The 22959-nt window shown below is 58.0% G+C and overlaps 1 protein-coding gene across 4 annotated transcripts in view; it reads right to left on the bottom strand.

The window, feature by feature from the left end:
• The window catches only part of SHISAL1 (shisa like 1), an 80542-nt gene extending 58296 nt beyond the window's left edge, over positions 1-22246 (bottom strand). For 2 of the 4 annotated variants that reach the window (XM_060113829.1, XM_060113830.1), the window contains exon 1: positions 22082-22246. The gene's annotated coding sequence lies outside the window, so the exon portion shown is untranslated. The remainder of the gene's footprint in view (positions 1-22081) is intronic. The other 2 variants (XM_060113827.1, XM_060113826.1) reach the window with 1 other exon arrangement.
• Between the last annotated feature and the right edge of the window lie 713 nt (positions 22247-22959).

Genomic DNA, 22959 nt, shown 5'->3' with positions numbered 1-22959 from the left:
ACCTACCACGAGGTCCGGCTCAAATGCCACCTGGTCCATGAAGCTGCCTCGGCTACTCGTCCTCCCCACCCCCAGTGTCCAGGGAGTGGGTCCTCTTCTGCATGCCCATCAGTGAATACCTAACGGGCCTCTACAGGGGGCCAAACCCAGCGCTGGGTGGGGGTCGGATTCAGCCACAAACAAGATGGACCAGGTCTGGTTGCCATGGGACGACGGCCTGGGGGCGACAGTCAGGAAGCAACTGATTCCATGATGAATTAGTAATTGAGCTTGGGCATTCTTCTTATGATTAATAGTAGTATGAGCTTTTTGAATTAGTAATTTAACAAGGATAGAGCCCTTTGGGGCCTCACAAACAGTTCTGTGGGCAGAGCAGGTACCCAATAGGCGGGTATTGGAAATAACCCTGGAGACAGCCACTGGGTGCCCACCCTGGGCCGGGAGCCATGCGGAGCACTTGACTCCCATGAGCTCACTTACTTCTCGACACCCTTAGGCTGTACCACTGCCCTCCCCGGGGCGTGGATGGAGGGACGGGCGGGGCAGAGCCAGGATGCCAAGCCTGCACTCTGCTCCTGTGCCGTCTCCATGGGCAGGTGGGCGTGTTCACTCATCAGGCAGCACACGCTTGCACACACGTCTGCAACAACATGCACGTGCACATGCATGCACAACCCCCTGCTGCCCAGACATACACGTGACAGGCACACACGGTATCAGTGGCGACCTTATCCCCCAGCAAGTCCCCAAGTTTCCAGGGCCTTTCTTTGGCAATGCAGACCTAATCCTGAGTTTGTGAACTTTTATTTTTAGGACAACACACACTTGGAGGTTATGAAATCTCAGTGTGAAACGTGAAGTCCAGGAATAGACGCCGGTGTGAAGCAAGATCAAACTGTGTCCTCCTGACCCCTGGGGCCTGCGGAGGGAGTGGCAGGAGGGTGGGAAGCAGGAAACAAGATGGACACGGGCCAGACTGCGACAGGTTTGCCTGCAGCCGGGCTCTGGGCTGCATGGCCAGCAGTCACGGCCACCGTGAAGCGCATCCGAGCTGGGGCCCAGCCTGTGTCGGTCAGCCCCTTTCCCTTCCCACATCTTCTCAACCTCACTCCGGCCCTGAGGTCCACGCTGCTCCCATCTCGGTGGCCTGCACCCCACCCCATGAATCAATCAAGCACATGGGGCCTCCCTATACTTCTGTCTCCAAAACCTACCCTCACCTCAGAGCCAGAGAGCTGCCTTTCAAAATGCAAATCCCATTGCATCACTCCTTGATTAAAACCCTCCAAGGGCCTCCTACAGCACGGGGTGGGGGGATGGGCAGGGGGAAGGCCAGACTCCTGCCAGGGTCCTGGCACCTCCCCGGCCAGGGAGGCCCACCCTCCAGCCACACTGGCCATCCCGCAGCCCCTTCACCATGCCCCACACCCCACCCTGTGGCTTCCCTTCACCTGATAGATTCAGATGAACCCCCCAGTGCGTACGGGGTCGGGGACCCTGCCGTGTGCGCTCATGGCCTGTCCACCTCTCCTTCAAACACAGATAGTGGTTTATAGTTGAAGGCTTGCACAGTGGCTCTCTCCGAGCTGCGTCTGTCCGCTCCCCTAGACTGTAAGCTGGACAAAGGCTGTGACTCAGGACCTGCTGCATAATTTGCAGGGCCCAGTGCAAAATGAAAAATGCAGAGAACCATTTTTGTTCAAAAATCAATAAGCATTTCTAGACAGCGACGGCGGAGCATGAAACCAAGCACGGGCCCTTCTGAGCGTGGCTCACACACCTGGCACGCCTGGCTGACTCGGTTTTGAATTGTCACAATGCAGCATGGGCCCTGGCACATAGTAGGCACTTTATAAACATTTGTCGGCTTGGCTGAGTGAGTGCAGGCTTTACCATCTCCATTTTTCAGATTAAAAAATGGCAGCTCAGAGAGCCTAAGTGATTTGCTTAGAACTGGAGGCTGGCAGGGCTGGGACTTGAACTCAGGTCTGTCTGACTCCAAGCAGGGGCTCAAAGTGGGTGCTGGGGTGATGGCACAGGTTTTGGAGTCAGTCTCCCCCGGCCTAGAATCTGAGCCCTGCTGCTAAGTAGCTGAGTATTCTAGGCAAGTTATTTCACTGGCCTCAGCTTCCTCATCTGTAAAATGGGAACCATGACCCCCACCCCTTGCTGGGGTGCTGAAGAAAGATGGAAAGGACAAGGAATGCTAGCAGGGCGCCCAGCACATCGAGCAAATGCTCCATAAATGGCTCTTCTCTGGTGTTGCCCACTGTTGTTTCCAAAGCCGGTGGTTTAGGTCCCTGGGAAGTTGCTGTGCAAAGGAAAGTGTGTTTGAACTCTTCCTTTCAGGCCTGGCTTATGCTTTTAGTTAGCACTGACTTCCTTCTGCCCCGCCTGCTTGCTAATTGCTTCCCTGCAGGGCACAAGCTCCTTGAAGGGGATGGCGGGCTTCTGTGCCCCTCTATCACCCACAGAGGAGGCTTTGCACACAGTAGGTGCTGCTGCTCAAAGAGTGGGAACTCTGTCAACACTCATTGGCCTGGAAGCGGGGTCCACTTTATTGCAAAGAGCAAACATTCTGATGGGAACAGCAGAGATGCAGGCAGAGGCCTGAGTGCAACTCCCGCTGAGACGGGGTGTCAACTTTCACTGCCAACACCAGGAGGGACCTTGGGCATCAGCCTTGTGGTGGATGCCACTCCTCTAAGCCAAGAAACCCCAACTCTGGAGTCCAGGGGAGCCCAGGTGGGACAGCGCAGGGTCCTGGATCTACATCCCTTGACCCCCACCCAATGTCCCCCACTCCATGGGGCTACTGTATGGTCAACTCAGGAGGGGAGAGGCGAGCTCTGCAAAGTGCGGGGTGGGGTGTCGGCGTGGGTGTGACCACGGGACGGCGTGCAGGTCACCACCAACTTGGAAACCACTCCTGCCCCCCAAGTCCCTCCTTCAAGAGGACATGCTAGTTGATTCCCAAAAGGGCTCTCCTTCCTCAGAGACATCTCCACCCCAACCTCTGCCAACTGGGCTCTGGGTTCAAGTTCCAAACCTGGCTTGTTTCCATCATCCCTTCTTGGAAACCTCACCGAGTCCTCCATGCGTGTCCCTTTCCTGAATGTTTGAGGTGGGCACTGCTGCTCTCCCGTTTCACAGGTGAGGAAACTGAGGCCCAGGGAGGGGAGAGATCTGCCCGAGGGCACGCAGCTAAGAGAGGCTGGGCTGGAAACTCCAGTCCTGCTGAAGGCCCGAACACTCTGCTCCCTGCTCAGAGCCACACCGGATCACCAGGCGCATGGCTCCCCCAGTTAAGGGGAGGGCTTAGCTGAGAGCTCGTGAGGCCCTCTGCCTCTACGTGTTCTCCCGAATTATTTGGCTACACCATGGAGATAAAACAACCCCTGGAAATACCAGCAACATTTTTTTCCCACTGGAGAAACATGAAAATATCACATGAAGAATGGATCACTTAAAGTGTCAGAGGAGGAAGAGGAAAGACAGGCCCACAGACTGTCGGAGGGCAGCCCTGGATTTCTCTCCCCACTCTGGGGGCCTCTATTCCAGCCTCCCTCCGTGGGAGGGGGCTCTGGCCCCAGGAACCTTCCCTCACTGGGGAGAACAGAAACCAAAGCCCAGCCTCAGTTTCCCATCTGTAAGTGGGTATAACACGCCCCCCTTGAAGTGGTGTTGGGAGGGGCCAAGGAGGTGATGGAGACATTCATTCATTCATTCCCTGCTGAGTGTGATGCTGGGCAGCCCTGGGCTAAGGACTGCAGACACGGTGGTGGGCTAAACAGACCCCTCCTGCCCCTGTGGAGCCAACCACACGCGGCGACTCCGGGCACCTGAGCACAGAAGAGGGCCCTGACCTGGTCTGGGTCGGGGGTGTCCCCAGGGAACACGAGATCTGACAGGTCAGATCTCAGGCAGGCTCAGCTGGACCAGGCGAGGTGGGCCTGGGGAGGGAGCGCGCCAGCAGTGAGGCCAGCAAGTGAAAAGGCCAAGGATGGGGCCGAGCTCAGGGAGGGCAAGGGAAGGAGGTGCGGCCGGCAGGCAGTGGGCGCTCCTGGCACGGAGTGGGTGCTGATGGGCCTCTTTGGGGCCCACCCCCACAGGTCATGAGGACCACCAGAAACTGGGGGCTTGGCCCTCTCAGGTGAGGAAGGGGCCGGGATCAGAGCCGAGGACAAGTAAAGCCAAGTGGGGAGGAGGGAGCCCCTTGAGCACCTACTGTGCACCAGGACAGCTGTGCAGTCTCACGCCCGAGCCTGCCGGGTGAGGGGAGGGAGGGAGGCGCTGGCCCATGCTCACACCATGGGACCAGCCATGACCCTGAGGGCGTCCCTGGGCTCTGACCACCCTGTCCTCTGCCTGGCCACGCCGGGCCAGCCGGCTGGGTGTGTGCACAGGAAGAGACCTTAGGGGCAGCTGGGTGCAAAGGGGAGGTGGGAGAGGGCACCAGGTCACCAGGGCAGGGCCCCAAGGGCAGCTGACTTTGGGAAAGAGCTTGAAGGGAGAATGGGGTGGGGGTGAGGGAGGAGGCTGGAGGTGGTCCAGGTCAGACCCTCACACCTCCTCCGCACTCCCTGTTTTCCCTCCCATCCCAGCTTCCTCGCTGGTCCACAAAGCACAGAGCTTGTCGGAGCAGTTGCCCCTCTATTTACCCACCCTGTGTGCTAAGCTCCTGATACAAAGACACTAAGGCACAGAGATGGTCAGCAACTTGCCCGAGATCACACAGTCTGCAGGCAGAGGAGCCAGAACCTGAGCAGGTGGTCTGGGGCCAGCACCTGCGCTCCTCACACAGGGCTCCCAGCCTCTGTGCCCAGAGCCTGCTCTCCCCACACCTGCCCATCACAGCCTCCCCTGGGGCCCCTCACATCCTTCTAGGACTGAGGGTCACTTTTTGGCCCTGCCTGGCTCCTTCCCTAGGCTGGGCGCTTGTCCAGGGCAGGGACCTGGGCTCGCGGCTGGGCTCAGTGAGGGTGAGCCCCTCACCCTTCCTGCTCCTGAAGGAAATCGTGCCTGTGCACACTGTGCATCTGGGAACATCCTGATCTGCCCAGCTCTGGACGGTAGAGACCAGAAACCCTGTCCCTCGCAGCCGCTGGCCTTCCACTCCCCACCACGATCAACCCTACACCCCAATAAAATGAGAGTGACTCAGTCGGGCCTTGTATAGGCAAAGGAGCATGGCTGCCGGCCTGTGTGGACAGGAACTCAGCTGGTTCTTCTGGGGCCACGAGGAGGCTAGCAGCTGGAGAGAACCTCAGCCCTACGCCAGCGATGGGGACCCAGCTCAGGCCCAGGGCCTGGGGCCACCACCTGGGGACTGTCCCCAGGGCCAGGCTCAGGTCCCCCTGCCTTGGTGTCTTCACAGCACCTCCCCAAGAGTCCCATTTTACAGGTGAGCAAACTGAGGCTGTTCTCTGGGAGGTCTCACAGCTCGGAAGTGGCTGAGCTGGGGTTGCAGGGGCGCATCTGGGCTAACACTTCACAGGATGAGAGACCATGCATGTGGATTCCCCCCGAGGCCCTCAATGTCCGTTCTTGGTCAGATGCGGGTCAGTGATGCCACTGCTGGAGGCCGTCCTGGGCACTGCCCAGGTGAGGTGCGTTCGTGAGTGCATTCAGCCCCCTGCCCTCTGAGGAAGGAAACCGAGGCCCACAGAGCCCACGGAGAGGGTGTTGTCCACCTGACTCCAAAGCTGGGCTGCCTTCCTGGCTGCCCCCTCCCACGCACCCCCAGCCCATCTCCAGCCGGCAGCAGAAGACCTGTCCACCAGGGAGGGCTGTCCGCTCCAGCTGCTGTTGGAAACACATCTGGATACAGTCAAAGGGCCCTAAGCCTCTACAGCCAGGTCTCCCCTGCCCCCAGGCACTGCCCCACCCACCACCATCTCCACACTCAGGGCCCTCTGTGCCCCCATAGCTGGCATTTTGTCGTGGCCAGTGCCACGGTGGCATTTAAAGCCAGGCCACAAAGGAGGCTGGCTCTTTCTCCCTCCCTCCCATCACTGGATCCTGCCTGTCCTGAGCTGGGCCAGACATAAACCTCTTTTCTTGTCCCCTGAAGTCACAGGTGCTCTGCTTACGGCAGACAGAGTGCCAGGTCCAGACAGGCCTGGGTGGCCCTTATCTAGTCACCATCCAGGTGGACAGTGGCAGCCCAGGGTGACTGGTGCTGTGATGGGGAAACCAGGGTGCCATGAGAGCCCAGGAGAAGTGCCCGACCCAGCCTGGTGGGATGGGAGGATGGGGATTTATTTAATCCTCACGCTATTAGGAGGTGTTGTAATTATCCTCAACTTACAAATGAGGAAACTGAGGCACAGAGAGTTTAAGTAACTTGCCCTGGGTCACCCAGCTAGTTGTGGTAAAGCTGGGATTCAACTCACCAGAGTGTCTGGCAGTAACTCCTGATGGACCGGTAAGTGAGGGAGGGCATTCCCGGCAGAGAGACTAAGACATGTGCGGCAAAGTGAGGGTTCATTCAGTGCAGTAAGTATGGGACCAGTTTGGGGGCAGTGCTCACCCAGGTAACGGGGCTTCCCGTCCTGCCTCAGGTTCGGCACAGCAGCAGAGAACCAGAAGGAAGGGCTCTGACCTTGGGGTCCACACGCTTGGGCTCTGCCACTTCTCAGCTGTGTGACCCTGGGCAAGTGCCTTCACCTCTCTGAGCTGGGCTGCCTCAGCCAGATCCTGGGCACCTACGTCATACGAAAGTGCAGCTGTATCATTGCCTTTACTCCTGGTGATGACCCCTGCAGTAGGAATTCCTTTATGCCTCTTTAATAGAGACTGTGATCACAGCACACTGGGTAACGGTGGTGGCCCCGAGAGGACGGGGGTGGGTGTTCCAGCTGTTACGCTGGCTGGTAGGTTCAAGGATGTTTATCCCTGTGCTGGGGAATTCCAGCAAGGATTCATCTCCATGTGGACTCCCCGCCTCCTCCCGGGGAGCCCCAGACACTCTGCCCCGTCAAGTACTTCCTGGTCATAAGCTCTCGATGACTCGGTTTCCTCACCTATAAATTGGGGACGCTGGTCATTAAAGGTCCTCCTATGCTCGCAGTGTGCCCCGACCAGGTGGGCCCCTGTGAGGTAACCCAGGCATGGAATCCCACCGCCCCCTCGCAGCTGCCCGGGCAGGTCACCTGGCCTCAGGGAGGCTCAGCTTCTCCTCTGTAAGTGGGTGTCCTGCCCCTTCCCCCCGCCCCAGGTCACGGGAAGATGAGAGATGAAGTGGGTGCCGTGTGGGAGGTACCCTCGATCGTTCACAAAGTGACATTAGATGATTCAGGCGTGGCAGCCCGGGTCTCTGCCCGAGCCAGGGGATGAAACCAAACAGACGTTGGTAACTGAATGCACCGCAAACTGCAGATGCCAGGGGTGGGGGAGGTAGCAGAGCCCCTGGTGGGGGCCAAGCGCTCTCAGCTGTGCCCCTGACACCCTGCCTTCCCACCATCATGCTCCCCCAACCCAAGGAACACAATTACATTCTGACTTGCCAAGGAGTCGTCGCTGTCACCGGTGGCGGACCCTGGTGTGGACCCCAGACGTGAAACCGACCAAGCCAGGTAACCGAGCTGGGCCTGGTGTGCCCTGGCACGTGGTGCCCCTGGGGTGAGGTGCCTGGGTCAAGGGTGTAGCATGTGCTGGGGAAGAGCCAGAGTGTATCAGCTCAGGCCCTCAGAGAAGCAAGGGACCTCTCAGAGCCTTGGTTTTTTCTAAGGAGGATGGGGCTCAGAGTAGGAGGAGGAGGATGGAAACTGTTGTGAGGGGCCCTGGAGGTGGCTGGACCGGGGTCGCCTGGAGTGTGGTCCTGCGCTCCGCTTGGGAGCTGGTTAGCAGCGCGGGATCTGGGGCCCCCCGGGACCCGTCGGATTAGAACAAGGGTGGAGGCAAGGAATCTGAATTTTACCAGCTTTCCAGGGGATTGTGACGCACACTCAAGTATGAGAACCACTGGGCTAGGTCAGAGGCGGGGACGTTTTTCTGTGAAGGGCCACACACTAGACATCATGGGCTTCGTGGGCCAGGAGGGCTCATCACAGTGACTCAGCTGTGCCATTACAGCAAGGAAGCAGCCCTAGACAATACAGGCTGCACGGCAGCGGCTGCATGCTAATAAAACTTTACTAACAAATCCAGGCAGCCCCGTTTTCTAACCACTGTGCCTTGGTACCCAAAGTACAGTCCGCAGCCCATCATGGCAGCATCTCCAGGGAGCTGGCAGGGCCTCCACCTGCTACATCCCAGGCTGTGTGCTAACCTGTCCACTCAGTTCTGCAGGCAGCTATGGGCCCTACGGGTTCCTTCTGGGTCTAAGGGGGGCCAGGCGGCGGGGGAGCTGGGAGAGGGGCTGCCTAGCCAGTCTAACAAACCATGGCACCAACGTCGCTAATTGGAAGCAGCTGCTGTTGCAACCAGAGACTTAGCTGTGATTAAGCGAAGTTGCCTTTAGGCCAATCAACTTCAAAATTATGCAAATAGGGCCGCAGCAGAGACCACAGGGATGGTGCCGAGCAGGCTGCCCGACACAGCCTGGCACTCTTAACCCCCACGGCCAGCCTGGAGGGCCCACGGCCACGTTCCCATGGACCAGCTCCACTTCTGGGGATTAACAAGCCTCCCACCCACACTCTGTAAACTGGCACCAAAGCAGCTGAGCTGAGAGGGAGGTGAACCAGCAGCCACCCAGAGACAGTGGATCTACCCTCCAGCCCCCCGTTTGAAAGCAGCGGCTAGCCAGGTCAGGCTGGCGGCCACACTGGCCCTCAATGAGCCAGGCAGGGGATGCTGCACACCAAGAGGGCTCCCTGGCGGCAACGGCTGAACATGGAGGAAAACAGGACACTCCCAAAGGTGGCAGGAGGCGGCTCTCAGCCAGCCTCCCTGAGCGCTTGCAAACTCTTGCTCACCGCCACCAGCTCTCTCAGGTCCCGACCTGGACAAACAGTGGCCTCCTCCTGCCCATCTCCACTCTTGGGACCCCCGGCACCCCACATTTGTTGCACCCCAAACTGAACTCCTCAGCCATCCTAGCCCATTGGGCTTTGCTGCCTCCCTCTGCCGGCCCCTCCCTTGGCTGATGTCCCAGGAAGCGTGAGTGGTCCACCACCCGAGTGGAGTGAGGGGCAGGGGCCAGGAGAGAGAGGCGGAAGACGCCTCTCACGCACGCCCTTTCAGGGGCACTCCCTGAGTCTTCATCCTGGTCTCGGAGGATGGCAGTGTCATATGTCCTAGGAGATAGGAGGGAAGCCCAGCTCTCAGGCCCGAGGTCGTGATGTCCAGGGGCTGTCAGGTGTCTGGTTAGAGGCTGTATTCTGGAATCAGACCAAACTGCTCTGAGCCCTTTCACTGGCATTTTTCTCTTCCTGTCTGCTCGCCCCTCTTCCCAGCCTGGGGGCACCTCCCCAGCAGAGCCAGTATCAGTCGGCACTCCCTCTGTTTAAACCGGCTTTTGCTCGGTCCTCCCCCAATTGGTGACCCATTCCAATTCTGAGTTTGCACTCTGGAAACAAAAGAATTGCTAAGAAATGTGCCTGCAGGCATCCAGAGAGGCCAGAGCCCTCTGACCATCCCCCAGGTGGGCCCCCAGGTGGGCTCTGACACCTAAGACACTTGAGCAGGGAGCAAGGGGCTGAGCACAGGCCCCTGATGGACGGAAGTCCCCACCCTCAGGCTGACGGGGCCCCTCCCAGCAGGGCAGGTCCCTGCTACTGGGGCAGAGGCTGGTGCCGGGATGAGCCTTTATCACATGGGTCCTACAGGGGCCAAACGCAACTCCCGGGCCCATCATAGCAGGCTGCCTCCTTTTCAAAACTGAACATTGCTTATCATGCAGAGAAAATTGCTAGATTTTATAGTATAAGTTGACATCTAGGTAAACAGTATTACGGAGGTCTAATTCGTGTGCCACTGTGGGGAACGCTGGCTCCAAAATTTCTGGGGAATGGAGAGGTAACATCAAAAAGCATTTATGGGAGAGCCCTGCCGACAGGAAACCGGATCAGAACTGGGGTGAGAGGGCGGGACTTCAAGGGGAGGTGGGTGCTAGGCCGGTGCCTGGCAGAGGGCGGCCAGAGAGAGGACAGAGAGGGCAGGCAGGCTTGCAGGAGGGGACACGGTTGCCCTGTGACCCTGGGCACGCCACTTAGCCTCTCTGGGCCTCTCCCCAGAAAGTGGGGTGCTAACCCCAGCCTCACGTGGGTGGTGTGAGATTAAATGAGACAGTAGAAGTGAAACCTGGCCCGAGCTGGGAGCTCAGTAGGTGGTCAGTAAACAGGGCTTCCGTTCCCATCCTCTGACTGGCTGGGGGTTTGCTTAGAGCTGTCACATCTGTTCTCTTAGGTGAGTTGCACGTGATCCTGAGCAGTGGCCGGGGGAGGTTATTAGCCTCAGATGAGGACGCGGAGGCTCAGAGAGGCTGTCATTTCTGAGGGTCACACAGCTCATACAGAGTAGACCTGGGACTAGCACCTGGTGCCCCAGAATCTCAGCGCAGGTTCCCTCCACTATGTCAAGCTGGCCTCGCCCAGCACAATCTGCACATCCCCAGCATGGTTAAGGGTGGGCACAAAGACATTTTGGGCTCGCAGGGCCCTCTGTGCTGTGGCATAACCACCCCCCCCTTCTCAGCTGGGGGCGATTTGCCCTGGACTGGGCTCCAGGGTGCAGACACAGAACCCAAACGAGAGTTAAGCAGGGTCTAATGACTGGCCTTCCACACAGTGGAAACGGGAGAATGAGACCATTCTTGACAGGCATTGTCCAGCCCCATGACAGGCATTTGACAAATATGGTCTCCTTTAATTTTCAAAAAAAGGGGGACGACCGCTCAGTTTGCAGATGAGAAAACAAAGACTCAGGGAGGTTGTGTCACCTGCCCAAGGTCACACAGCTGCTGAGCTACTGGGACTTGGGCCCGAGCTGGTCTGGTTTCTAAGTCAAGGTTCTTTCTGGGCCTTAGGCTCTTGGCCTGGAGTATCTGGGGGAGGGAGCTGCCACGACCCCAAACCAAACCACTGGGAATTTCTCCCTCTCCCAATGCCTGGGGGAGAAACAAGAGACCATTCTCTGGGGATGGGAATCTGATGGTCTCATTTCCCACCAGTGCGGGAGCCCTCCCCCCCCCCCCCCCGCATTCAAGACTTCCCCAAAGATCCAGCCCCTGGTTGAACTCCTTCTGGAACTCAATGCACCACAGCCCCTGGGGAGTCCGTTCCTTCTGGGGGACAATTCAGACTGGAAAGCGGAGAGGGGGGATCTGCACTGCTGCCTGCCTACCCTCTTCCCCAGTTCCCCTTGCTCAGGCCCCACACTGAACAAGCTTATTTGTTTATTTGTTTTGAACAAGCTTACTTTAAAACAATCAGCATCTGGCTCCAGTGGTGAAAGACCCCATTCAGGAGTTGTGTCGGCAGGAAAAGAAAGCATCCTTGGCAGGGGAGGCCCTGCTTCCTGGTTCTCAGACCTGGTTCCTGGCTCCAGGGATGGTGGGGGGCTACATCCAGGTCTTGGGGTCGCAGCTCTGGTTCCAATCCCACCTCCACCACTAACAAACTGGTGGCCATGAGCTGGTCACTTCATTCAAAGCCTCTGTTCCTCCCTCCCTCCCGCTCTTCCATCCATCATTCAGGCAGGAAACCTACTAGATGCCAGTCCCAGCTCTAGGCCCTGAGGATACAGGAGTGAACCAGACACACCTGGTCCTTGGCATGGAGACGCCTTGGTCTGCCTATTTGGTACGTCCATGTCTGAGGCCCCTGTAGACTGCTGGCTCCCCGAGGCTGCAGCTGGGGAGGACGTCGCTCCGAGACCCCTGGCTGCCCAGCCCAGCACTGGGCAGGGAGGAGGAGGTGGCGGGGAGTGGGGGTAGGAGGGGGCCAGGGCAGTGGCAGAGCCGGTGGTGAGGGGGTGAAAGGCCCCGGCCATGGCCTCGGACAGTCCACGAATAAACTCCAGCTCATCGCTCTTCCCAACTGAGATAGAAAATAGCTTTCACACTATATTTTCTGATTTTTTTTTCACTTCACTGCTTCTAAATTGATCCAGAACAGATTGTCCGATTGTTTAAATTTCAGGAGAAAAGTCTCCTAATCTTTCCCTAGTCCTGCCCAAAATTCTGCCTGGCCCCAGCCCTCCCCCAGAGACCCCACTCCTCGGCCAGACCCCAGCTGGATGTCCGGGGCTGACCTGGACTTGCCCGCTGACCTATGGACTTGTAGGTGATGGACAGGGGCTCACCCGGGATAGGTGGGTCTACATTCCCAGATGGTGCTCACTGGACCCACTGGAAAGAAAGGCTTTGTTTTCCCAGGAAGGACCAAACTTGCCCAGCACTGTAAGGCATTGGAGCCACACAGGAGCCTGGTGGCCCAGGTGGAATGAGAGGCTGCCACCTGCCTCCTCTCCTATCAGGAAAGTACTCTGGGTGTCTGGATGAATCACACAATATAAGCAACTGTGAAGTGCTGTCATTATTCTTATTGACTACGGCAGTAAGGCAAACAGGTGTCATCTTGGGTGCCTACAGGATTGACTGGTTGGGACTGCCTGGGGGGCTGGGCCGAGGCACATCCTGACTCCATGCTGTGATGGATTGATTAGCAATGTCTGTCCTAGGCACAGCAGTGGCTGGTGGTGGTACACAAGCCACATATCTGCCATCCTGCATTTACAGAGTAAAGTCCAAACTCCTTAACTAGCCAGAGTCCTTGGAGATCAAGCCACTGTTGACTTCTACAGCCTCGCCTCCACAGCTTTCCACAAGTACCACGGGACAGCCATGCTATCCAGAAGTTTCTCAAACTTCTTCCTCTGGGCTCCATATGCATTGTTCCCTCTACCTCAAGATCGCCCCACTCCTTGCTTATTGGCCTGGTCCACTCATCCTCCATTTCCTTGGGTGCCACCTCCTCTGACAAGTCCTCCTTGATGTCTGGCCCCTTTCCCCCAGGCAGAGTCCCTGCCCTGTCCTCTGTTCTCACCCACATTGGTGCGATCCCTTACGTAGGACTTGGACCCGGGCAGAAGAGCCTTCCTGCGGACTTGGAGCCCCACCAGGGCAAGCCCTGGGTTCAATCTTTGGAGGGAATAATCACATGACACATACCCAGGCTAATGGCTTGCCCACTCCTGTCTGACAGCCAGCCCCTTTGGAGGAGGCCACAGGTGGCAACAGAAACCAGACTCCAGATGTTAAGGACCCCACTGCCCTCAAGCTCCAGGCCCAGATGACGCTGGGGCAGCCTCAGTGCAGACCCTCACTGGCTCCTGCCAGGCCCCGCCTGTCCTTAGGGGCTCGCTGCCCCACGTCTCTCTCCGCCAAAGAGAAGGAATTCAAATAACAGTGACAAATGAGTGGGGACACGTGGAGGGCTCCCTGCTGGAGCGCTTTGCCTCCGTGACCCTCGCCTGGATGAGTTGCAGGAGGGCCTGCGGTGGACCCACGTTGCAGAGGAGGAAACTGAGGCAGAGAGGATGGAGGTGGCTGGGCAAGGCCACCCAGATGTGAGGGGTGGGCACAGGAGTGTGGTGACCCATACCCCCAAGCATGCGCCCCCCCGACCACTGAGGGCACTCTGCCTTCCCCCCACCCCACGTGAGAAGATCCAAGTCCTGCCTTTGCTACTTAGCAGCTGTGTGCCCCTGGGGAAGCCATAGCCCTTCTCTGAGCCTTGGGTGGGACAGCAATCCGTCCTTGCTCAGGTATGTTCTGAGAATTAAACCAGGCAGTGTTTGTGAAGCACCCAGGACAGGGCTCGGTGTAGAGGCGAGGAACTCTCAGCAGCTCAGGGCTCTGCGGGCCCTTGGGCCCAGCACCCCATCCCTGGGGCCGTTCTGTGGCCTCAGCCGCTTGGAGGTGCCCTCTGCCCTCACCCCTTCCCTGACTCTGTGCCTGGAGCCCCCTTGGGAAGGAATCAGGTGGTCTACAGGCTGGTGGTCCACACTGCCTGCACCATGCCTGTCCCCAGCTCCAGAACCTCCCTGCAACCTGCCGTCTACTGTGTGGAGCCCAAACACCTCCTCTGACTTCCCGTGCACCTTTACAAATCACAAACCACGCTCAATGCGTGATCTTTGCACATCACTGTGCCCCCAAAGGAAAATAGCATTCTCCCGTATTATGGAGGAAGAAACAGAGGTTCAGAGAAGCACTGGAACTTCCCTGCCCTAAAGAGGAGGAGGTCACAGTCTGAATGCAGCTCTGTCCTGCACCAAAACCACACTGTCAAGGACACCAAGCAACCTGGGTCCCCAGATTCGGGTCACCATCCCTGGTCCCTGGAAGAGGGGGAAAAGTTCATGCAGAGAAGAGAGATCATATCTGGCTATAAAACTCATTCCATCTCATCGCTCATGGCCCTCAAAGAGAAGCCTCTGCCCCAGTCCTTGGGCGCCTTCCAGAGCTTCCCTGAACTTAGGCTTTTGAAGTTTCCTGACAGCCATCACTCACTCACTCACTCATTCATTTACTTACCCATCCATCCATCATCCATCCATCCATCCATCCACCCATCCATCCATCCATCCATCCACCCATACATTCATCCACCCATCTATCCATCAGTCCATCCCTTCATTCACAGACCTGTCTGAAGCATGCCTGAGCTAGAAGCTGGCTACAGAGCTAAACCAGGATCAAGGTGGTCTCTACCCTTTGAGGACAGAGAGAAACTCCACTGCTTCTGTGCCCACTGGGTGTTTCTGTTATTAAATGTGGTGATAATGATAACAGTATTATTTACTGAACACTTACTATGTGCCAGGCTCTACACCAAACATGTTCCTTGAATCAACTCTTTTAATTCCTGTAAGAACCCTGCAAGGTAAGTGCTATCCCCATTTTTAGAGGAAGAAACTGAGGCTCAGAGAGGTCACATAACTTGCCTAAGGTCACACAGCTATCAGGGGTGGAAACTGGGATTCAAATCCTGACAGCCCCTTTCAGAACTCAGGGATAAGAAAATAAATAACGGTTATCACTGTAATTGATCCAGGAGCCTGGAATGTCATAGTCCTTACCTTTAATCCTCAAAATCACCCTTGTAAGTTATTATTATTATTATCAGCTTTCTCAAGCGGATTTAAAAAATTAGGATACTGAGGCTCAGAGAGTGAAATAAGCAGCCCAGCATTGGCCACAGGTAAGGGGTGGAGCTGGTGTGTGAAAACAGGCAGGTGAGCTCCAGAGCTGGCTCCCTTGCTGCCCTGCTCTGTGGTTGCCATGGCACTGGGCAGGCACCAGAGCGGTCTAATGGCTCACTTGATTCATTTCCTCACTCAGTCAACAGCCAGTCTTGGAATCCCCTACTCTGGGGATTCCCAGATGATCAGCTTTGGTTCCTGCCTGGCTGCTTCACCGAAGGGCTGGAGCAATGCTGGCAGAGTAACAGTTAATAAAGTGAGAATACAAAGAATGCAAATTTATCTTACCTGGTTCATACAATAAGCCGTTTCCCAGATGAGGAAACTGAGGCTCACAGGTTATGTAACTTGACCAGGGTCACAGAGTTAAGAACAAGCAGAGGGGAGACTTGTCCAGGGTGGATCCGAGGCTGCTCCCCCGGGATCTGCGCCAGGAGCTTCACTGCAGCTCTGCTTCTCGCCCTGACAATGGGCCTCAGCTCAGAGGCTCTGCTCATTCCCCAAAGGCCTCATGGTCCCAGGGATCAGATTCCGGGCAGTGACACCCAGGTGATGCCGTATTCCCGATCTGCTCCCGGGAAACTCTAAACCACAGAGCCCTTCAGAAGCAAGCCCATGGGAGGGCATGCTGTACTCCCACTGAACTGAAGACTGAACTCCACTGGCCAGGCCTCCGGGGCTCGGTGATGATGCCAGGCTTCCTGCAAATGGGTAGAGAGAGGCTCCACCCCCCGATTTTCTGGATGCAGAGACCGAGGCTCAGAGCCAGCAGCTCTGGCATGGATATTCTGGGACCCCTGTCCGGAAACCCAGCCCGGGCTGTAGCCGAGAAGGGGAAGCAGGGCTCAGGTGGAGGGAGAAAGGGGATCTTCCAGACTTTGGTATTAGTGTCTGTAATTCTTTGATTTAATTTTTAGAATTTCCCTTTAGCAGCTTACGATACTGATACTTGCTCTGCTGTCCCCATAGAGCCCATCTGACCTAGAGCCTTGGGCTTCAGAGCTCTGGCTGGACTCCGGCCACCTGCTTCCCCTCCCTGGGCTGTGTTCTCCTTAGGGAAAGGGAGCCTTGGAGGTTGGCCTTGGGGTTGCCTGAGGGTGCTGGAAGATAATGGACAAGAAAGGGCTTTGTAATAAAGGAACCTGCAAACATTAAAATCTGAAGATGCCCTTGGGAGGCCATGCCTGTCTGAGACCCACTGAAAACTTTCCTCAGGCTGCTCCTCTGCCTGAATGCCCTCTGTCCCCTTCTGCCTGGCACTCTCCTATCTACCCTTCAAGACTCAAACCTAAAGTTACCTCCTCCAGGAAGCCCTCCCTGACCCCTCAGGCAGGGTGGGACCTTGCAGATGACTGTTTTTCTTCTGTTCTCCTGCCCCCAACAAATACACCGCAAAACCCACCAGGGCAGGGTCCTGTTTTAATTGTCTCTTGTCCCCCGAGCCTGGCACTATGTCTGGCACAGGGTAGGTGTCCCGGAAATGTGGAATGAGCCAACGCTTAAATGCGTTTTCTGTTGGTCTATAAATCCAGCTGCACATGGACGATTCTCCCGACAAAGGCAAGGAGCCCAAAGTGAAAGCAAATCACCATCGTTTCGGTAACCTGCTCAGGGAGCCGTGGAGGAAATTCTGGCGCTGGATTATGGAAGGAATTGGCCTTTATTTTTAATTTGTGCCAATATCTAAGAAAGCGGCACTTTATTTTCAGCCCATCGTGTGCCGAGGAGCTTCGGATCTGGCACAGGAGACAAACTTTCCCAGCCCCATTTCCCAATGCAAATCTCGCAGCCTCAGCGAAGCGGACGTCTCCGCCCTCCGCCGGGCATTTCTCAGATGCTTGCCAGGAAGGAATAATCAGATTATGTAGCTGGGTTTTAAAAGATCACTGTTTGTCTCATTTTCCAGGGAACTGTGAACCAAAAAAAAAAAAAAAAAAAAAAAAAACCAAAAAAAAAATTTTTTCCCCTCCCAGGGTTCTGTTAAGAGATTCCAGAACTTAATGCAGTGTTAAATTGGTGTAATTTGGGAAACTCATGCATTATTTCTTAATTTCTTGAAGGCGAGTTTGCACGCATCTGCTGGGGTAGGTGTGCGTGCAGACAGATGGGCGGTGACGGGAGTGTGTGCCCCAGACAGGGGAGGAAGGGGGCAGCCTGTCCAGAATATGCCAAGGGAACGAACGCTCCATTCATGTCTGATGGCCGCAAATATGGGACAGGAGTCATTTGCATTTCATCTCTCGGCTTCTGCTTTTCCGCTTGGATGGTCAGGGAGGGAGAGATTCTGAAGCCTCTTCCTGATGGGAGAGCCTTGGGGTTTTCAGGGCAAATTTCACCAGTCAAGGAGTTGTTTACACCCCTCCCCCACCTTGGGCAGCAGCTTCAGAGGCTCTGGCTGACACCCACCGGGTCTGTATCATGTCACGAACATCCTTGGCCTTCAAGGACGCCCAGTTCACTGTGACCTTGAGCATGCCACCAGCCCGCTCTGGGCCTCAGTGTCCCCGTCCGTACATGGGTCAGCGGACAAGCTTCTAGCTCCCTATCAGGCCCCGAAGCAGCAGCTCTTCGGGCTTCCCACCGTCATGGCACAGCACAGCACAGGGGCCTCGGAGATGCTGGGGTCCTTGACTCTATCTGCCCCTCCCCCCAGCTACAGGATGTGGAGGGTGGAGGCCCTCACACGGAAGATTCTGCCAGTCCCTTTCCCACCACAACCTTCATGAAACCCACTAGACAGGCACTAAGTCTCTGCATTGCTGAACGGGAAAACCCAGGCTCAGAGGGCAAGGGCTTTGCCAGTGAGTGGTAACATCGGGATGCCCAGAGAAGGCCCTCCAGAAAATTCCCAACCCGCTCGCAGCTAAGGGGTAAAGGAAGGAGCAGTTTGTCACAAGTGGGCCAAGCTGGCGTGGGGGAGGGGGTACGCTAGCAGAGCCAGGGGTGCTGGGACAGCAACGGTCTCAGCTCAGAGTTATTTATTCACATAGTCAGCTGTCAAACAGATACTGAGCCTTGGTCATGTCTAGGGGCAGGTTTGAGGGATCTTGGGCTCTTCTTTACCTTCCTAGGGGGTCAACCATGGGGGCGTGTCAAGGAATGTGTGTGCTGGAGGAGGGAAGGCAGGGAAGGAAAAAAAAGGAGGGGGGAGGAGGGAGGAGGAGACAGGACCTCTTCCCTGCCAGTCCCTGTGCAGGGCGAGACTGACACCAACAGAGTGGATGGCACCCAGCATTCCCAGGAGAGCGTGGCCCAGGGTGGGCAGGGCCCCTGGTCACCCTTCTCACTTTCACTGGCTCCAGATGTTCAGGACCCCACCTTACAGAAGACTGTTTGGGAAACAAGGCCCCACAGTTCTTAGGGCTTGACTACTGCTTCAGTAACTTCTAGAAAGAGTGGCTGGGCTGGGGAAAAGCCACTCTGGGAGAGCCGGAGATGGGCTCTGAGTTCATTCTAAGATCAAAATGAGTCTGTTGTGTGACTCAGCTGGGTAAAAGCTCAAGCAAGAGGCTGAATTTATAGAGGTAGAGCATCACCAAGAAGGGAGGTGATACCTTTCATCTGAGCCGAACACGGGCCACACTCTGGATCAGTCCAAAAGAGAAAAAACAGAACAATGAGTAGGATGTGGGATTCAGCAGACCCTGACCTGCAGCGGCTCACTGCACGGTATCTGAAGAGCTACCACGGTTGCCGTCAGGCACGGGCTGGGCTCCAGGTGGTGGAGTGTAGTGGTTAGGTGCGTGAGAGTAGCTGGGTTATTTTTAACCTCTCTGCGACTGTTTTCTCAGCAGTACAACAGAATCAATAACGGCCAGCTCACAGGGTTGGTGTGAGGACTAAATGGGATGATGGGGCTCAGTGACTGCCCTGCACGGTGCCTGGCACATAGTAGGCCTCTGGGCCTTTGTGGCCGAGTGCAATCCTATTGCTGTGCAGGTGCATCCTTAGGCTCATGGCAGTGAAGTCGTTTATCACAGACTCGGACAGTTGAAGCAGCCCGATCTGGGGTCCACTCGCTACTTTCCCCTCCTAGCAGCCAAGGGCCTGGTGGGGAGGCAGTCCTCTCCCACCATGTGGCCGGAAGTGGGGAGCATCTGGCAAGGGCTGGGCCGATTGCCCCAGAGAGCTGGAAACCAGACTCTTCTTCTCCTTCTCGCAAACCTCTCACTTTCCACCCCAATCACAGGCTCCACCCACGGGCCATGGACGTGTCCAAGTGCTGAACTTGACCATCCGCCCCTCCTCCCTGCCCCACCCCCACTATCTAACCCACACCCAGGCTGGGTGGTGGTGGTGCCCAGGTTTCCTGCCCTAGCCCTGCTTCCGCTGCACCACCTTTCCCTGCTCACTCCTGCTGCAGCCCCTCCCTGCCCCACCACGCCCCCTCCAAGCCCCGCCCATCGGTCCGCAAGATGCCTCCCTCCCTGCCCACTGTGTGCCCCCATCTTTGCCCGTGGAGGGTCTCTGCCCGGAACACTGCTGCTCCTCTCTTCTTCTGGCTGCTTCAGGCCTGCCTTCCGGACCAGGCTCCCCCAGCCCCGAACCCACCTCAGGCTCTCTGGGAAGATGCTCCCCACCTGCACCCCTGCCACTCAGCTTCCCCCAGGCAGGGCTCCATCCCCACTGGCTTGTCAGGGGCTGTTTCCTTAAAAGCTGCCAAGAGCAGAGCTGATGCCCTTCAGCAGCAGACATGGGGGCTCGCTGAGTTGGCTGAAGAAGGGGAGTGAGTGAAAGAATGAATAAATGCAGGGATGGATGGATGACTGGGACCGAGGGAGTGGCTCTCTTCCGGTCTCCTGATCTCCCGATCTCCCTCGGGACAGGCCTCACTCCCTTTCTCTTTCACTCACAAAGGTCTAAGCAGCACTCGCCCTGCCCCCACCCATCCTGTCCAATCCAGCTGCCCCATAAGTTCCAGGCTGGTGGCCTGGGAGAGTGGGGGTGGGGCGGGCGCGCGCGCGCGCGCGCGCACCCCCCCCCCCCATGGCTCCAAGCCAATCTGCTCCCCCAGCTTCCCCATCATACCTCCCAGATGCCTGAGACAGAGTCAAGAATTCAGTGTGATGGTGACAGTAAAGAAACAGGCAGAAAACCCTCCCTGAGGCTTTCAGCTGGAGCCATGAGGCGCTGGGGCTGCCTAGCTGCAGCGAACTTTCTGGCCACCTCTTGCTTCTGCTCCACATTCAACCCCCAGCCAGGACAGGCACAGCCAACAGCCTCTCTGGGGAGATGGATTCGTGCAGGGAGGTGTCCCACCCTGAGCAGTCACAGGTCTAGGGGATGGTGGGGGACTGACCCCCAATCCCGGGCGACCCTGACCAGCATGGGTATTGTCCTGGCTGACACCAAGGACCAAGGCTGGGCTGCCTGTTTCCCCGCCACCTTCAGACCACCTGACAGGTGAGGGAAGAGGGGGTGATGGAGGAGCTCCCCTAAGCCTGGTCTGAACGCAACTTGCAACTTGCTGGCTCAACAGTATTTCAATCGCAGCCCGGAGTGAAATTCACAGGACGCCCGTGACTTAAAGACACCCTGGGGTCCAGGCCCTCATTCCACAGACTTGGAAACAGGCCCAGAGAAGGACAGGCACCTGCCTAGGGTCACACCGTCAGAACTCACAGAGCTTTCTCAGTGTGACCTCGCAGCAACCTTCAGAAGTGGGAATGGCGCCCATGCTACTTTACAGATGGGGAAACAGAGGCTCAGAGGGGTCAAGCGCCTTGCTCAAGGTCACACAGCTGGGGGAGAGAGGGCTGGAGGCCGCTGGCTGTGATTCCTGGTTCAAGGCACTTTCTGCTCTTCCCATCCCAGCCTGGGCTCCCTGGGCTCCCTTGGGCGGGAGGAGCCGTCACTAAGCCAAGGGATCAGAGAGGCCGAGAGAGGCAGGTAGACACAAGAGGCCCACAGACACACTCCCACGGCAGATTATATAACTCCCCTTCCCAGCCCCACCGCCCCAGGAGTGCCACCCCGGCAACTGCACAGGGCACCAGAACCAGACGGACCGGCCTGACCCACCAGCCGGCATCAGTTCTCTCTAAAGAGATGACAGTTGGAGGCGCCAGGACGCGCTGGCTTTTTTTCCTCCTTTCTGGTTTCCTCTGGTTGAGTAACAAATACTAATACTAACAATGATAATAATAATTAGAATAAATATAACCTGAAGACGCTTGGGGTCTCGTTGCCATGGCAACCGCTGGAGCTAAGGCACTTCGGAGGCCGCCGCCGGGCCACCCGGTCCCAGGCGCGGGATCAATATTGATTCGGCCCCGGGAGGCGGCGGCGGCTCCACTGGGGCCACGCGGCGGGTGGGGAGCGAGGGGCACGCACTTGGAGGGGTCTTCCTGGTAGCCCGCGCCGCCCAGCTGAGACCCCCGGAACCGGTCGGGTCCCCAGCGTGGCTCCGGAACCCTGCCCGGCGCGCGCGGGGCTCCCGGTTCGCTCAGCTCCAGGACTGGTCCACGGACGCCGGTCCCCACCTCGGACGCGGATGCCGGTCCCAGCTGCCGCGTCCCTGCACGGTGCGCCCTGGACTGGTCCTCGGACCCGGGCCCGGTCCTCTCCAAGGTCCAGAGACCCCGACCTTGGCGAGCCCTGGTGTGGACCGTAATGCCAGGGCACCGGCTGCCCGACACGGCTCCTGCCCCCAGAGTCTTCCCCGGGCGTACCCCGTCCCTTTCCACAGCACCCCGGACCTCCGATGCACCGAACTCACCTCTCCCAGGGGGCCCACCCCTCCCCGCCCCGGGCGTCCGCACACCTTCTCGGAAGCCGGGGCGCCGAAGATCCGCCCCCCACTGGCCGGGACCCTCCTCCGCCAGGAGCTCCGCCCCGACCCCTTTCCCCCACCCCCGCGCCCGGACCCTGGCCCGGCGCGCCCCTCCCCCGCGCGGCCCCAGCCCGGCCCGCCCGGGGAGCCGCTCACCTTGTGCCCGCCGCCTGCTCGCTCCTTGCTCCGCCGCCGGGAGCCGGCGCCCGCGGGGCTGAGCCGCCTACCGGGCCGCGGGGCCGCTCACGCCCCCGTGGTGCCCCAGCCGCCGCCGCAACAGTTGTCTCAGCTCCGGGGGCTGCGGGGCCGCGGGTACTCGGGGCTCCGGGGCCGGCGCCGGGAGAGCGCACGCTCTTAGGCGCGCGGGGCGCGGGCTCGGGCTGGCGCTCCGGCTCGCGGACCGGCCGCCGGCCTCATGCCCCGCCGGCCGCCCCGCCGCGCGCCCGCCGCTACTGGGCGGCCCGTGCCGCTCGCCAGCCCGCCGGCCCCGAGCCCCGCGCCGCGCCCGCCGCCGCCGCCGCGCTCATGCTCGCCGGCCCCGCGCTCGCCGCCGCAGCCGCGGTGCCCACTTCACTCTTTGCCGCTCGCTGCTCGCCCTCTGCTGCCCCCTCTCCCCGCTCGCGGCGCCCGGCCGTCCTGCCCTCGCCGCCGCCGCGCCGCGCTCCCTCCCCAGCGCCCGCGGCGCCCTCCTCCCTCTCTCCCTCCCTCCCTCTCTCTTTCTCTTCTCTCTCTCTCTCTCTCTCTCTCTCTCTCTCGCCCTCCTCTTCTCATTTTTTTTCTTTCGCAATCTCTTTTTCCCCTCTCGCGCGCTCTCTCCCCGTGTGTGTTGTCTTCGTTTTTTCCCTTTTGCAATCTCTTCCCTCCTTTCTTTTGTGCTTCACTCTCTTCTCACTTTTTTCTTTCCTCCCCCCCCCCACTCCTTTTCTTCCTTTCTACTTTTCCTTTCCTTTTCCCCTCTCCTCCCTCTTTTCCTTCTGTTCCTTCCCTTTCTTCTTTCTCTCCTCCTCCCGGCACCCCATCTCTGATTCTCTGTC

Source organism: Mesoplodon densirostris, chromosome 11, assembly GCF_025265405.1.
Source record: "Mesoplodon densirostris isolate mMesDen1 chromosome 11, mMesDen1 primary haplotype, whole genome shotgun sequence".
In the NCBI taxonomy this organism is placed as follows: domain Eukaryota; kingdom Metazoa; phylum Chordata; class Mammalia; order Artiodactyla; family Ziphiidae; genus Mesoplodon; species Mesoplodon densirostris.
The sequence above is the reverse complement of the archived record's forward strand: the minus strand, read 5'-3'. Positions and strand labels throughout refer to the sequence as shown.